Source organism: Vipera berus (assembly GCF_964194415.1).
Source record: "Vipera berus genome assembly, chromosome: 5".
In the NCBI taxonomy this organism is placed as follows: domain Eukaryota; kingdom Metazoa; phylum Chordata; class Lepidosauria; order Squamata; family Viperidae; genus Vipera; species Vipera berus.
In genome coordinates, this window is record NC_138207.1 from 69,427,456 (window position 1) to 69,442,171 (window position 14,716).

Genomic DNA, 14,716 nt, shown 5'->3' on the forward strand with positions numbered 1-14,716 from the left:
CTGGTGCAGAATGCAGCCGCGCGAGTTGTGATGGGAGTCTCCCGACTCCCAATACTCCCATGTAACACCTCCGTGAGCTGCATTGGCTTCCAGTTGCCCTCCGGGTGAGATTCAAGGTGCTGGTGATGACCTATAAAGCCCTAAATGGCATGGGCCCGGATTATCTGAGGGAGCACCTGCTGCCAGCGTCAATTTCCCATCGTCTTGTGCGCTCCCACAGGGAGGGCCTCCTCAGGGTACCGCCGGTCAAGGATTGCCGACGAGCGATCCCCAGGGGGAGGGCGTTCTCTGTGGGCGCGCCTGCCCTATGGAATCAACTGCCAACGGAACTCCGGACTGCCCCCAACCTTCGTTCATTTCGCCGGGACCTAAAAACCTGGCTCTTTGAGCTATCTGGTCTGGACTGAGGGGTTTTAATGTTTTTAAATTGTGATTTTAATTTTTGGGGGGCTAGACTTAATTTAATTTTATTTTTATTTTATATTGTATTGTTTTTAAATTTTGCCTTGTAAACCACCCTGAGTCCTTCAGGAGTAGGGCGGTATATAAACCGAATTAATAAATAATAAATAAATCATCAACTTACGACAATTGAGCCCCAAAATTATAGTACTTAACAAATGTGGCAAGAAAAATCGTAAAATCGGGCAACACTCACTTCACAAATTTCTTGCTTACTGACATAACATTTGACTCAATTGTCGTAAGCTGAGGACTACTTGTATTTTAGCTTTGCCTTCAAATCAGTCTTTACTCCTTGTAGGTGCCTGGCTGTTTTCTTGGAAAAATTTTCAGAAATGGTTTATACATGCTTTTTTCCTAGGGCTGAGAAAGAGGGACTGGCTCAAAGTCCCCCAACTGGCTTCCTGCCTAAGGAAGAACTTGGACTCACAGTCTGGTCAAGCTTATGGATAAGAGTCTTTAAGCCCCAATGGGCTTTTTCAGTCAACTGATAATGCTACATTTTCCAAACAGCTATTATAAGCAACTGAGAGTGACAGGTAATCTGCCCAGGTATACAGTATTATCCTGATGAATTGCTCTCCAAATACAGTATGGTAATCTTGATAGTGTGGGTAGCCGCTAGGCCCTTTATATGCAGACTACCTATGCCAGTCATTAGCTCTTCATAAAAATGTCTATCTGTGGCAGACATGTCAAACTCACGATGTCATGTGACATTGCGCAACATATCGGAGCCTTTTCGCCATTGCGGGCAATGGGGTGGGCGTGGTTTCCAGATGACGTGTCCGGCCCATGGGCCGGCAGTTTGACACCCCGTATCTATGGCATCTATTTGAGCAGCATTGCTACCTAATCTTACAGCTGTTTTAACAGCTTCCCTAATCTGGGACCCCTCCAAATTTGTTGGGACAGCAACCTTCAGAATCCCTAGTCAGCATGGAATTCTGCTTAGGAATTCTGAAAGTTGCAGTCGCAAACAATTCAAAGAGCATTAGATTAAGATAAGTATTTTGGGCTTAGCAGCAGAGGAAGAAGTCTACAGAGAACACTTAACCCAAACTTTGAGCTTGCCCTTAGCCAAAAAATTGTAGTATCGTTAATACTGATCACTGATTCAGCAACCTTTGAAAGTTACTACTGTCACTGCGTGTTTTTTTAGTTTTGCCAGCTTCGCTCATTTCTATCTGTACATTTTCCCCTGCTCTCTGCACCTGTGTTATTATCTTATCATGTAACCATAGTGAATTCACTATCTTACATGATAATAACACAGGTGCAGAGAGCAGGGGAAAATGTACAGATAGAAATGAGCGAAGCTGGCAAAACTAAAAAAACACGCAGTGACAACTACAGTATTGAAAACAGACTTACAACTGATCCCCAATTCCTAACCACAATTCATCCAATAATATTAGAGTACTCCAAACTTTATTTACAGTCAAGTTCTATAATTAATTCTAAGTATTAAAGGGTTTTGAAGTTTGTATATGACAACTTGTTTCAAAGTTTAAAATGAAAAAGTCAATTTTTAAAAATCTCACAATTTAATGTTACCTGGATTTCAAATTATTCTTGCAATTGTTTGGATATTTGTATTTTTCAAAATAGTGTATTATTTCTAATTAGCACTGCTAATTAAATCACAGCAGATTTCTCTAATTGGTTAGTTAAATTGCATGCTGTTTTAGGAAAAAATTCTAAAGGAAATGTTCATAAGAAAAGGTCTTCAGTTTAATACATGGCCAGGCTTCCTTCACTTTACCTACTTTGCTATACTATATTATACATATTTATTTAGCATTTTTATATTCTTAAAATATGAAATTATGTCAATTGATTCATAATTTCACCAAAGTTTTAGAAAGTCACAAATGATACGGCACTTTTTTCTACAAAAATATGGTACGGCACTTTTTTCTACAAAAAGATAAATGATCCTTATTTCAAATGAACAAATTAGTCTGCATTTGCACTGTAAGAAATTAGCATTTTAAGCTTTGCAAAGTAAGCCAAGTGGTAATATTTGGCTAAGGAAAAGTTTCAGAAATGTCCTTTTATGCAACATAGTGCTGTCCAAGAATCCGTATATTTTTTGTGCCAGAAAGTCACATTATTTATAGACTTTGCTAGTCTCAAAAGAAATACTCAAATATTGTGCACATAATACAATCAATGACAATTACAGAATATTGGGCAATGTTTGGCAGATCATTTTCCAGATTAATAATAATAAAGTTGGAAGGGACCTTGTAGGTCATCTAGTCCAACCCCCTCCTCAGGCAGGAAACCCTATACCATTTCAGACAAATGGCTGTCCAGTCTCTTCTTAAAAACTTTCAGTGTTGGAGCATTCACAGCTTCTAGAGGCAGGTTGTTCCTCTAATTGTTCTGTCAGGAAGTTTCTCCTTAGTTCTAGGTTGCTTCCATCCATTGCTTCTTGTCCTGCATTTAGGTGCTTTGGAGAATAGCTTGACTCCCTCTTCCTTGTGGCAGCCCCTGAGATATTGGAACAATCATGTCACCCCTCAGCCTTCTCTTCATTAAACTAGACATACCCAATTCCAGCAACTGTTCCTTCTATGTTTTAGCCTCCAGTCCCCTGATCATCTTGGTTCCTCTTCTCTGTACTCTTTCTAGAGTCTCAACATCTTTTTTACATTGTGGTGACCAAAAGTGGATGCAGCATTCCAAGTGTGGCCTTACCAAGCCATTGTAAAGTGGTATTAACACGTGATCTTGCTTCTTGAGTTGTTTTCCCCTTGAGGATTCTTATCCATGGAAGGATAAGCGCTCTCTAAGTTTATTGAAATTAGCTCTCTTAAAGTCCGAGACTCTAGTTTGACTTTGTTCTATTGCTTGTACTTGCATAATGTTGAATTCCAATAAGATTAAGAGTAAAGAATATTGCAGAACTGTGGTTGAAAATTCTAATAAACTAATGACAGATTGAATAAAAATTGGTCCGTATATCTGTGCCACCAGGTTACCGTAATTCTAAATAAATTTACTGAGAAGCAATGCTCCAGACTTAAAAGTGCAAAAGATTGTAGCCTTAAAACATTTGTTAGGTCAACTTCTGTACCATTAGCACTTCAACAAAAGTGTGACATTATTAATACAATAAATTCTACAGGGAAAGTTATATTCCTTTGTTGCAGCGATAACACCCAAAATCTATTTGGCTTCCTAAAGTAGCAACAAATTCATTGCAGTGCATGCATTAATTAGTTTCATTTTTTCAGATGCTTGCACTACTGCCCTTAGTCAGAAGTTAATATATTTAAATAAGAATATTATGAAACCCAAAGGTCATGAAGTGCAAGAGGCAACAATAGGTCAAGATTTAAAAAGAGCTTCTGACTAAAACAAAAGTAATTAAAGATAATGCTATATGTCTTATTATCCTCAAACTAAGTTAACATTCACTGTGTGAAAGGAAGACAAAATACAGGAATAGATTGGTTTATACCAGGGGTGTCAAACTCAATTTCATTGAGGGCCGCATCAGCATTGCGGTTGCCCTCAGGGGGCTGGGTGGGTATGGCCAGGGTGGGCGTGGCCTACTAGGTGGGCGTGGCTAGAGTGCGTATGGCCTACTGGGTGAGCATGGCCAGCTATACATCATTCGCATCAAGGGTGCCTATGGGGGCCTGGGCAGGAGTGGGACAGATCTGAGGGTCTCTGGCAGAAGGAGGGTCTCTGGGCCAGGGCCAAGGCAATGGGGACCGTTCCCTCACTGTTTCCAGGATGGCTTTGCGGGCCACATGAAACCACTTCGCGGGCTGGATCCGGCCCCTGGGCCTTGTGTTTGACATGTCTGGTTTATACAATACACAGAATCATAATACAATTTATTGAAAATACTACAAAAAACTTTTATTCTAAAGACATATTGGTGTTTCTTCAGTTCAAGCATACAAAGATTATACTGCTAAAAACCTCAAATTTCTATTGCATATAAAAATGGCATTTCATGAATGTATAATTTTTTTGATGAAAACTAATAAAGTTGATTTAGGTTTATCAAGAAATGCATTTCTTCACTTGCTTGGGCAGAAGCTGTAAAGTTATCAAGGATTTTCTTCCCATTAAAGTTAGCAAAGCTATGTTATGAGTCATTGGTTTCATTGTGAAGAGAGACAGCTGGCAATCTTCTAGTGTTTGCAGTTGAATTCTAGTTGGCAGAGGGAATCCAGCGGATTTCAGATATGATGACTATTCATTTCTTTGTGACCACAGAGCCCCACATTACACATTGCTGGAGGGAATAAGATTTCAGCTTGGCAGAATGAGTTGCTTTAATTGGTTACTCCCTAGCAAGATGCCAAGAGCATTCCTATTTTTGTTCCTGAGGACCCGCTGTATGAGATTTTAAGAAGTTTGAGATTTGAGAGAGTGAATAAAAAGTGCCAGTTAGAGAAGACTGGCAGAGAGTAGGCAGTCCAATATTTTCCAATAACATTCATTCAATGACAGTTTGAGTCCAGAAAGTGAGGAAAAACGGGCTTTTATTGCTATCTAGCCCAGGATGGCTACGCAAAGCAGAGTTAAAAGTCTCTAAATCAATCCTACCATGATCATAGTAATAGTAATCATGATTTCACTGGCCTTCATCATGATTCTATGTTCCACTCCATCTATTCTATACCAATTGGTTTACATATATAAAAAACGTGGGAATAAGGTCTGTATTGTCATTTTCTCCTTTTCTCTGATATATATTTGAAGTCCTATTGATAAAGCATAAAAAAGGATTATAACTATAATGATACATTGTAATAAAAGTAGAAATCTATGAGTCACGGTGAACTCTGGTGCCTTCATGAACATAATTACGTAACAGAAGTGGCTGACACATTGAGTTTTCCTTCTCCTCTTGCCTTTCCCCCTCCCCTCCCTCCCTCCCCTCCCCCCCACCAGATGTTCCCTGATGGTTTTCTCAAAATATCAGCAAGACCTGAACCAACTGGGTCTCCAAACCTGAATTAGATTGATTCCACCCTCCAGCACTATATTGCCACTTGCTGAGGAAGTGGCAAATAATAACCTATGAATCTTATAAAAAGTCCTCGTTTTACCCTTGGGAATCTATTGTAGATTAGACTGATTATTTCTGATTTTGACCTTGCGTGACTGCATTCAAAGATGGATGGGTAATTTATGCTTTCAAAGTAAATAACAATATTTAGCATATTCTCTGCATTTAGTTACAGTTAGCTATTTGCATTTTGCCATTTAATAGGATGGAGATGCATATGATGGCCTATTTTATTAATGTCTAAGTGTAACATTCAGACAATTTCAATATTCCTTTTGGCAGAGAATGCTGAAAATCTATTTTCTCTGGTATACTGAATGATTCTTCAAATTATGCCTCTTCACTAAAAAGCTCATATTTTCCGTGAATGTTCATCCTAAATTTAGTGATACATTTAATTCAGGGGTATCCGTGTGACATTTGAAAAGAACATCCATGGATAGGTTAAAGGTAAACGTAAAGGTTCCCCCGCACATGCGTGCTAGTCGTTTCCGACTCTAGGGGCCAATGCTCATCTCCGTTTCAAAGCCGAAGAGCCAGCGCTTGTCCGAGGACGTCTCCGTGGTCATGTGGCCAGCATGACTAGACGCCAAAGGCGCACGGAACGCTGTTACCTTCCCACCGTAGAGGTCCCTATTTTTCTACTTGCATTTTTACATGGCTTTCGAACTGCTAGGTTGGCAGAAGCTGGGACGAGTAACAGGCGCTCACTCTGTTACGCGGCACTCGGGATTCGACCCGCCAAACTGCCGACCTTCTGATCGACAAGCTCAGTGTCCTAACCCACTGAGCCACCGCGTCCCTCATATGGATAGGTTAATGATAAGTTAATGAAACTGAATAGATTCAAAATCATTGTATGTTAAATTTATTTGCTACCTATTTTGCTATAGGGGAACTTTGGGCATCTTACAAACAGTAAAATGGAAAAAAATAATAAATGTAAGTGCAACAATGGTAAAATAATGAAACAATAAAAATAAACAAGTAAGTAAAATAGTATGAAATAAAAGATGGGCAGAGGGGGAGCAGAAAGCATATAGGATCAACTGATTAGTCCAGGAGTCACCTCCAATGTGGTACTTCCCTATTCAGTCCCCAGGCCAACTGGCCAAAGCCAGGTCTTCAGGACCTTGCAAAAGACTAGGAGGGTAGGGGCAAATCTTAGCCAGGAGGGCAGCGTGTTGCAAGGGGGACAGTGCTACAGCAGAGAAGATTTTTTTTCCCTAGATCCCACCAGCCAGTGCTCCTTAACAGACAGGATCCTGAGTAGGTCTCCTCTGCCAGTATGAGAAGGGTGAGCTTGTTTTAGCAGGAAGAGACAGTTCACTAAGTAATCTGGGCCCATGCCATGGAGGGTTTTAAAAGTTGTAACTGACACCCTGAACTGCATCCAGAAGCCAATTCACAGCCAGCAGTGGTGTATCATGAGCCATTCTATGCAGTGGCGTAGCGTGGGGAGTGCAGGGGGGGGGGCGGCTGCACCGGGCGCAACATCTGGGGGGCGCATTAGATGCATTTTACTTTAATTACATCAGTATTTTCATAACAAACAATACATGTGCTTAGGGGGTAAGGGTTTCTTTAACTAATCTAGTGGAAGAGACTCGAGTGCTAAAATCCACGGGTTAGGGGGCGCAAATTACTTGCCCCGGGTGCTGACAACCCACGCTACGCCACTGATTCTACGGGTTCATGCTTGTGCTGTCTCACTTTGTACTAGTTGAAGTTTCTGAATGCATTTCAAGAGTAGCCCCGTGTAAAGTGTATTGCAGTAATCCAGATGATAGATGACTAGGGCTTGAGTGACCAAGAATGGGGAGTCCTGATCCGGGAAAGGCTGCAGCTGGTAAACAAACCAAAGCTGTGCAAAAGGTCTCCTGGCCACAAGTGCCACCTTCAAGGAGATCACAAGTCCAGGAAAGCCCTTAATTTGCAAACTGGGTCTGAACAGGATAGTATAACCTCATACAGAACTAAAGATGTCAAAGACATGGATCTTGAAGCTCCGTGCACCCAAAGCCACTTGGTCTTGCCAGGGATCAGTTGTAGCCTGTTTTATTACTGATTACTTACATGGTTCTGTCCCCTCAAAACCTCATAGGGTTTATATTGGGGGATGGAGTCGGGTCTCCTAAATGACTGCTCAAAAGAGGCAGTAGCAAACAGATTCACCTCCAAGAATCCAAGAGGCTCAGCCTTCCAGAGGCATCTGTTTTGAACCAAGATGGTGCAAAAAGATGATACAAGCTCTGCCCCTTTGTATATGCATTTCAAGACCACGGAGAAGCTGTCAAAGAGAATTTGTGTTGCAGTTCTGAAACGTACATTTCATCAGTTGCTTCTCCCCGATTAGTGGATACCCATGCCTGCATATGATATAATTAGCACAAACATCATATGTCACATTTTAGAAACACTTTATCAAGAGAAACCAGACTGGTGGATACCTGGTTTTGAACATTTTTTCCTTTTAAAAGGTATTCTCCTTTTCTATAACAAAACAATGCTTATTCAGTGTTATCTGGCAGAAACAAGCAAGGTTTTAATCTCAGAGTAATCATAGAATGCCGTGATACCATAGATTAAAATGTAAAAATACACATTCAGAATTATTTGGGAGGGAGTTGTTTCGGTTGTTATTCTAACACACCTGCAATATAAAAGCAATTACCAAACACGGAAAAGTTAGCTGTTTACTTCACAACTGAAGTAATAAACACATGGTAATTTGACCAGTGATTATGTTCCAAAAACATACAACTATGTTCTAAAACAGTTAGTCCTCAACTTATAACAGTTCATTTAGTGACCATTCACTAAAAAAAGTGACTTATGACCATATTTCAGAGTTACGACCTTTGCAGCATCCCCATAATCATGTGATTAAAATTCAGAGGCTTGGCAATTGGTTCATACTTATGACCGTTGCTGTGTCCCAAGGACATGTGATCACCTTTTGTGACCTTCTGACAAGCAAAGTCAATGGGGAAGCCAGATTCACTTAACAACCGGGTTACTAACTTATCAGCTATAGTGATTCACTTAGCAGCTGTGGCAAGAAATGTCATAAAATGTGGCAAAACCCACTTAACAAATGTCTCACTTAACAATAGAAACTTTGGGCTCCATTGTGGTCTTAAGTCAAGGACTACCTGTATTATCCAACTGTTTCATTAATTGAAAGGGGAAGTGTTCTTATTATTACCTTATCAGACCACTTTAAAAAGGTATCAACTTGTGATTTTTGTTCAAATTCTGTGAAAACTGTGAAACTCTCTATTCAGTTAGAGGGTGCCCCTGGAGAGCCAATTAAATATGCCTTATCCAGGAAATGAAACCACAGGCAGGGTCCACTTTCAAGGGCAAAGCAGTGGCCAGTTTTAGTACAGGTAGTCTCGACTTATGACCACAATTTCTGTTAAGTGAGACATTTGTTAAGTGAGTTCTGCCCCATTTTACTACTTTTCTTGCCACAGCTGGTAAGTGAACCACTGCTGTTGATATGTTAGTAAGCCGGTTGTTAAGTGAATCTGTTTTTCCCCATTGACTTTGCTTGTCAGAAGGTCGCAAAAGGGGATCACGTGACCCCGGGACACAGCAAAGATCATAAATACGAAACAGTGGCCGAGCCTCTGAATTTTGATCACCTGATCGTGGGGAATGCTGCAAAGGTCGGAACTATGAAAAATGGTCTTAAGTCACATTTTTCAAGGCCGCTGTAACTTGGAAGAGTCAGTAAACAGACTTGCAAGTTGAGGACAGCCCGTATTTGAAAGCCCAGCTGATACCAAAATACAAACACCCAATGTGTGGTGAGGGTTTATCCTAAGACAGGGGTAGGCAACCTCGGCTCTTTTATGACTCATGGACTTCAATTCCCAGAATTCCTGAGCCAGCCAAGCTGGCTCAGGAATTCTGGGAGTTGAAGTCCATGAATCATAAAAGAGCCGAGGTTGCCTACCCCTGTCCTAAGAAGAACGGGCGGTGGGGATTCGAGGGTGACTGTTGCCTATTCAGAGGGGTGGGGTGGGGAAAGCGTGCAGGCTCTAGTAAATGACGTGGGCTGCTTTTGAAGTTGCCAAAGACTGGCTTTTTCAGTTCTCATTATTTTAAACCGGTGCCTGAAATAAAAGCCCAGCGCGGGAGGAAAGGGGGGAAATCTGAGGTTATGAAGAGGCAGTACTGGAGGGGCCGAGGCGAGACGCGGGAGTGACAGACGGTGGGCGTGACTGGGAAGACAATCTGTCTGCGCCTGCTGCTCTCTCCCACCAGTTCCCCCCCCTCCCCTTCTGTGCTATTTTCCTCGCCTGGCGAGCAAGCGGGGGAATCCCGTGCAAAACGCAACAGCCACCGGAGACCCCCCCCCCAATCTCCCTCCGCGGCAGCAGAAATAGCCCCCCTCGCCGTTCCTCCCTCCCTCCCTCCCTCCCTTTCTCCCTCCCGGAGCCGGCGAGGAAAGAGGCGGCCTCCTCCGGCGCTTCCCGGCAGCTTGAGGGTTACTATGGCGACCCCGGCAGCTGCTCCTTGAGGCCCTGCTTGTTGCCTTTTTGGTCACGACATAAAGCAAGAAAAGGCGGGCGCCGCTTCTATGCCGGGGCTGGGAGGCGAGGGAGCGGCAGAAGGGAGCTACGGAGGAGTAGGCCTCCCCAGGGCGGCTGTCCGTTCCTCGCACCTCTCCGCGGAGTAAGTTGTGAGAAAGGAGGAGGTGGAGGAGACGGGGGGGAGAAGGGAGGAGGAATGGAGGCTGAAGGCGGTGAGAAAGCGCGAGCCAAATCTCAGGGCGTCGGGGGGGAAAAAAACGATCTGCTGCCGCCTTGTACCTCGACACCAATGTAAAGCATAAACCAAAACGGATGCTAAAGATTAGAAAGCCAACGGAAAGAGGGATTGTTAGCTTTTCTTTCTTTCTTTCTTTCTTTCTTTCTTTCTTTCTTTCTTTCTTTCTTTCTTTCTTTCTTTCTTTCTTTCTTTCTTTCTTTCTTTCTTTCTTTCTTTCTTTCTTTCTTTCTTTCTGCCTCCTTCCTTCCTTCCTTCTTTCTTTCTTTCTTTCCTTCCTTCCTTCTTTCCTTCCTTCCTTCTTCTTTCCTTCTTTCCTTCTTTCCTTCTTTCCTTCCTTCCTTCCTTCCTTCCTTCTTTCCTTCCTTCCTTCTTTCCTTCCTTCCTTCCTTCCTTCCTTCCTTCCTTCCTTCCTTCCTTCCTTCCTTTCCTTCTTTCCTTCTTTCCTTCTTTCCTTCTTTCCTTCCTTCCTTCCTTCCTTCCTTCCTTCCTTCCTTCCTTCCTTTCCTTCTTTCCTTCTTTCCTTCCTTCTTTCCTTCCTTCCTTCCTTCTCCGGGGTCTGTCATCGACGCCGTCGGAGCTTCACGGGATAGGGTTATGTCCAGCCTGGGAGTAGTAACTTTCAACGAAAAGAAAAGTGATTTACCGCACGGAAAATTGCAGACTTTCATTTGGCGACTGCAAAAGTCGGCTAGCCAGAGTCGTGCAGAATTAATTGGTTTGCCTTGCTGGGTGGGAGGGAGAAGGCCTGAGGTCCCATCCAGATTCCTGAAGCCTGTTTGTTGACTTTGACATAAAGAAAAGGTGACAGGAGGAGGCGGCAGGTGACTTAGGACAGAAATTCAGGCCAAGCACATTGATTGGTGAGCAATTGTGGCTGGTGTGGTGCATACAGGCATGCAGAGTAGTATATGCACCTTCAGCTTCCTTGTCAAAATTTCGGAAGTGGCTTGCCATTGTCTCCTCCTTAGGGCTGAGAGAGAATGATTGGCTCAAGGTCACCCATCTGGCTTGTGCCTAAACCAGGGCTAGAACTTATGGTCTCCCGAGTTTCTAGCATGATGCCTTAACCATTACATCAAACTGGCTAAATGTACATGATGACATATAACTGATTGCGTAAAAGTGAAGAGGCCAACAGTAATGATAAAAAGAGCAACTTTAGAATTCAAGTCTAGCATGCCTTTTTTTCTGATAGTATTGAAATGAACAAAAAAAAGAGACAGTTAGAAACCTGGAGTCTTAGGTTCTAGTCTTGTTTTAGACATGAAAGCAGAGTCACCCAGTCTCAATTTACAATGTCAAGCTCAATTAACAAGCCAGTCAGACAATTCCTGTCACAACCAATGGATCAACACTGTGGATTTGGGGGGAAAAAAGAACCTCCTCTTGTTGGAAAATGGTAAGAAGAAAAAAGATCAAATCAACAAAAACATACTGTAACTTTGGATATCTCACTGATCTTGAAAGTAAGGGATGTTTGATGCTGATGTTACTGCACAAGAGTTTATAATTTGCCATCATTCCCAATCCCTCCTCTGGCTTTTGAGTAAATATTTTCAGAAATGAGAAGCCAAGATTGTATGTATCTTTTTACCCTAGCATCCCTAGATAATCCTGTGAACTGTGTAGTATGCCAAAGTGTATAATCCAATTAAAGTAGCAATCTCCAAACATTTCAGCTGATGAATAATACAGATTTTACAGATTAGTATCCTAGGATCTTTCCCCCTCCCCTTACTCTTCTGCCTTCATTTTCTTTAACATCCACTCTATGAACTTAATTCATATGCTTATTTATTATGTTGTGACATTTAAATTAGTCCCAATAGTTAATATCAGCTTAAAATACATAAATCCATGCTTCAGTGGCATGTGTTACTAAAATAAAAGCACCTATTCATTATCTCATAATTTATTTATTTATTTTAATCCCATTTATATCCCGCCCTTCTCCGAAGACTCAGGGCGGCTTACAATCTAAGCACAAATCAAATGTGCTTAATGTTTCTTAACAGTATAAGGGTAATTTGACAGATTCAGACAAAATCTAACTATTCTTTCATGTTTTCTAAGAATTTCAGAAATTAGCCAGTGTACTCAGTTGATTACTTTAAAGCCTGTTAGTGCAAGTAAAAAGAAATTTTTGTTCTTGTCATGTTTCCAAGCCTGATGACAAAGCTCTGAAGAAAAGATAAGACCAAGAAACAAGAAACGAGTGATCTGATTTGTAGAAAAATATCTATCCTATATATATTCTCTAGGTCCAGGAAAAGAAAGATTGGTATATGTCAGATCTATTCTATCTATTCTTCAGGCACACAATAGGGCAGCCCATCATAGTGCATGAATAAAAATAAGGAGTCAAAATACCTTCTGCCTCCAACCCAGTAACAGAAGATAGTGAAAGATAGATATTCACCACTTAGGTTTATTTTTTTAAAATAAAAATGCATAAACAAACAAACATAGACTAGTACTTCAACTCCCAGAATTCCTGAGCCAGCATGGCTGGGTCAGGAATTCTGGGAGTTGAAGTCCACCAGTCATAAAAGAGCCAAGGTTGCCTACCCCTGGACTATAGCATGAGATTTTCATAAGCATCATTAGAAGGAAGATAGATGAGAATTTATCTTTTAAACTCCTAACATCCCATTGCTTGTACTGTGAGTGGAATCAGCAAAAAAAAAGTAAATTAAGTGACTGAGGTAAGGAATTTTATTATAGAACATGATAGAAAAAAGACGCTTTGAGTGGGTGGAATGAAGAAAAAGTTACTGTTCTGTGATGGAAGCACTTGGAAAACAGCAGTGCTGTTCTGAAGTGAGAGTTCTGAAGTAGCGATTAAAGGAAATAATTACATGGATGGCAAGAAGACTACAGATAGTCCTTGTTTAGTGACTGCCTTCTACACTGACTGTTCACAATTATGATGCTGATGAAAAAGTAATGTTGTGACTAATCCTCACATTTATGACCTTAGCAGGTCTGTAAAGCAAATGAAAACTGAACGTGTGTTATTTCCTACTGAAGTTTGGGTCTGAAACTAGAACTAAATTTGTTGACTGCCAGTCTCAGTTTAGATACTTCTATTGGGAAAACAATGATTATTAATTTGATTAGGCATCACCAAGTTGTTGAGTCTTAGCAACCAGGGTGGCAGATTTTCTCCATGATCTTTCAGGTCTTCCAATGGTGCCCTCATTGCCACTGTACCCGAGTCCATCTATCTTGGCTGTTTGTCATTCCCTCTTTCCTCCTACTTCTTCCAACATTAGAGCCTTCTCTGAAGAGCAAGTTCTTTGCATAATATACCCAAAGTAGATAATTTGTGAGTGGTCATTTGTTCCTCAAAGGAGACCTCTGATTGGATTCACTGAATAGATCCATTTGTGTATTTTCTTGGCTGTCCATGGTATTCTCAGGAGCCTTATGCAACATCACTGCAGCATTCCTGCAGTCTCATGGACAAAATTGGCCCACCTGCGTTGGTGACTGTCTTTTGGCTGCCTGACTACCTACTGCTGCCAGCTGCCCTCATCACTTAGCCCTGCCCCAGTGGGCCACTATTTTACCAAAGGAAGCTTTCTTTCATGCGCTTTTTATCTTGCGCTGGTCCAGCTGGGACCTTCTCTTGCAAGCCGTTCGGGGCCTCCATTTGTGTGCTGACTAAAGCCTCTATTCACACCCTCTCCAGGGCCCCTGTTCACATACCGGCCAGGACCTTCTTTCACGTGCCAGTGCAAAAGAAGGCCCCAATTAGAAGGAGGCACTGACCAGTGTGTAGAGGCCCTAAGGGGTGCAGAAGCCCTAGCTGGCACTTGAGAGAAGCTTTGGCCAGCACAAAAGGGAAGGTCCAAGTTGCGTGAAAGAAGGGTCTAGTCCAGGGGTAGGCAACCTCGGCTCTTTTATGACTCAAGGACTTCAACTCCCAGAATTCCTGAGCCAGCTGGCTCAGGAATTCTGGGAGTTGAAGTCCATGAGTCATAAAAGAGCCGAGGTTGCCTACCCCTGGTCTAGTCAGTCTAGTAGTTACAATTTTTTAAAAAAATCCATTTATATCCCGCCCTTCGAAGACTCAGGGCGGCTTACAAGCTTAGCAGTGAGATAGCGGGGAAGGCTGGGCAGCAGGAGAGCTGGCAGCAGCGAATCGGTGGGTAGCCAAAAGGGCAGAGATGGGGCGGAGATAGGTGTATGGGGTGTGTACATTTTTCCCCAATAATGGCTTGGATCCAGGAGGTCCTCGCCTAACAGTCACATGGGATTCATTCAGCAACAGCAATTGGGATTGATAGAACTGCTATCGCTGAGCAGAATGGTCACATGACATTTCACTTGAAAGACTGTGTCACCTAGTTATGGAGTTGCTGATCCCAATTAGGGTTGTTAAGTGAGGACTATCTGTACCTCATGACATTAAAATGACATGGCATT